Genomic DNA, 3284 nt, shown 5'->3' with positions numbered 1-3284 from the left:
CCAGGGTTACCGATCGTCTGTAAAGTTAGGACATTCAGTGGCCACAAATTAAAACTGTTCATCACCTTGCAAGTAGCAAACAAAAGTTTTATATTAATGATTTCAATAAATGAATACAGTGTCAGTAAAAATATAAGAAATATCACTATTTATCTGTACGTCAGTAAAAACAAAATTGTAAAATTGACAACCCTTGTTTCCGCCCATAAAAGTCATTCATTAATCACTTACAGAAGTCTATAATACAAGCTACTGGATTCATTCAGAAGAATTGTCTGACTGATTGATCAATACGGAGTACATCACAATCTAATACCGATTACTACAAACTTACTTACGTTTGTTTCAAACGTTATTATAACGATAACAGTGAAAACCTCTACTACGAGAGTATTGTTGTGATAAGCATTGTTTTCCAAGATGTTGCAACAGAAATATGAAACAGGGGCTGAGATTTGACATAGTCAAGACCGTGTTCTAACGCCGACATGCTCATAATGTGGTGAACATGGTGGCCATGACCTGCATCTGACGATTGTGATGGTTATTCCCATAATTTGGTAAGTATTATGGTCATGGCCATCATTAGGTTAGTATATTTGTTTGTTTGTTTTTGAATTTCGCGCAAAGCTACACGAGGGCTATCTGCGCTAGCCGTCCCTAATTTAGCAGTGTAAGACTAGAGGAAAGGCAACTAGTCATCACCACCCACCGCCAACTCTTGGGCTACTCTTTTACCAACGAATAGTGGGATTGACCGTCACATTATAACGGCCCCATGGCTGAAAGGGTGAGCATGTTTGGTGGGAGAGGGATTCGAACCCGCGACCCTCAGATTGCTAGTCGAGTGCCTTAACCACCTGGCCATGCCGGGCTGGTTAGTATAATGGTTATGATAAATTAATGGCTGGTATGCCGTGCCTATAATTTAGTGAGTACGATACCCATAACCATGATTTGTTGGCAAGAGTAGTGGCCATGGTTAGGGTTTGTCGAGTATGATCATAATCTGGTAAGTAAGGTGACCATGGCCACAAATGGCGAACGTAGTAGATATTAAGTTTGTTTGTCATGATCTGACAAGCCTCGTGACTATAACCATGGGTAACACTGCCATGGATATACTGAAACACGAGAGATGAAGACTTTAAACCAAATTGAATAAAACCACAGATATGACTATGAACTGCTTAAAATATAAAAGTAACAACACAATATTTCCTGTGTCTTTCCATTGGAGGTCTATAAAATATCAACCTCAAATACAGGACGTACTTAAGCTATGACATACAAAGAACGATAATGTTGTTCAATAAAAAATGGACGTTATCGAACACGAAGATACATTTTAGTCTAATCATTTAAAGTAGTATTGAAATATAAACTCAAACCAAATCATAATTAAATCATTAAGTAAGAGTTACACTCAATACTTTCGTTGTACTTTATATTTATATATATTTCATCCTAAATTAAACGGCTTTAATATTCATTAAAACTATATCAAAATGTACAAGCTTACTTCAATAGGAAATAAGGCTAACTCGGATCCTAAAATGAAATCCAATACGTAGTTATTACAGAAAGTAATACTGTAACAAAGTTTGATTGTTGCCTGATCAGAAATTACAGGATAATTTTGTTTTTGCATGAAGACTTCAAGTTATTGTTGATATAGATATTTTCAAGCGTGCAGGTAGAGAGACGAGGGTTTCAAGCCACTGGAAAAATAAATATATAACAAGCTCAATCAATAGAAGGTAATCGAAGATGGAAGTCACGTGTACTTCTTGTGTATTGTTTCGAAAACACGAACATCATGTTAAGAAACTTAAAAACAGATTTAACGGCATAGGACTGATAGAATTTTTCATATTTTTTATTTTGTCTACAACCATCCTACCAACTTGGTAAAATCAGATAATTTAAAAAAAAAAGAGTCATATATATATGTGTGAAACAGTGAGTATCATCCTGAGCAGATGAGTAGTGTGTCGTTCAAGCACTTGAAATCCAAGCTGGGTCCCGACATTTCAAAAACTAGAAAAATGTTTACAAATAAGTTATTCAGTTTACACCATAAATTAAGTGTCTTTCATAACCAAACTCCTATGGTATCGGATAATGTCCTGGCTGTTTTTGATCCCCTGAGTCCAACGGTTCTCTAAATGCTCAGCCCACACTCTATAACTCTTCCTCAGGAGTTGGTGTTAGGCACCGTGCGGTTGCTCTGGATCAAAAGTAGGCGTGAAAGCGTTAAAATTGTGAAATATTCTTTGTCATGAGTCACGTGGATATTAGAACACGCGAATATGGTATTAAAACACATAAAAAATACATTTTATAATTATACTTTGTTTTTATTACACTAATCCTTAGATACTTGATCTACCTGTACCCCGGTGTGACAGCGATAAAATCAGGGGGTTCGATTCCCCTCGGTGGATACAGCAGATACTTTGCTATAACAAAACGACACATATAGTTTATCTACCTAACTGTGTGGCTGAGAATATGTAATGAGCGTGGTTTGTCTGTCAATTAATTGTGTCTGTAAGTTTGTCTGTCTGTCAATTCAAGACGCTTTGCTCAAACTGGACAGAAGGCAATCTTTAAACTTTATAGTGGCCTAGTGTTAGTTTAACACATTCACCGTGGCTGGTACATATATGGACTTTTTTTTCTGTTCATTATCGGGAGTACACATAAGGAGTCTTGCTTTAAAATTCCCGCACGAGGTGTTGGATCGAAACTTTTTGTGGTAATGTTGTCCATCGACATTCCGCTATATGCTGCCATACAGTAAATCAATTGTTTCCACATTATATCAAGATGTCGAGAGAGCCGGCACAAAAACATCTCGCTGCCATGGCAGCAAGCGCCACCGAAGCAGGGAAAAATGTAGATTATTTTATGAATTTACTAGACAACATTGACACTCATGTAACTGGTCGTATACAAATATAGCAATCGTTTTAAGTGGGTTAAAACTAAGGCTGAATTAAGTTTTCATCATAATGGCGTGTACATTGTTTTTTTTGTTTATTCAATTATGTGCATAATGAACCAAATACGTAGAATTTAAAATGATACCGAATGCACTCTCTCAGAGGTTTTTAATCCACGAGCTGGAAAATATCTTTCTTTGTACAGCCCCCACCCCCCGGCCCGGCATGACCAGGTGGTTAGGGCGCTCGATTCGCAATCTGAGGGTCGCGGGTTCGAATCCCCGTCCCCCCGAACATGCTCGTCCTTTCAGCCGTGAGAGCGTTATAATGTGACGG

This window comes from Limulus polyphemus, unplaced genomic scaffold (genome assembly GCF_000517525.1).
Source record: "Limulus polyphemus unplaced genomic scaffold, Limulus_polyphemus-2.1.2 Scaffold4382, whole genome shotgun sequence".
In the NCBI taxonomy this organism is placed as follows: domain Eukaryota; kingdom Metazoa; phylum Arthropoda; class Merostomata; order Xiphosura; family Limulidae; genus Limulus; species Limulus polyphemus.
Note: the sequence above shows the minus strand (reverse complement) of the source record.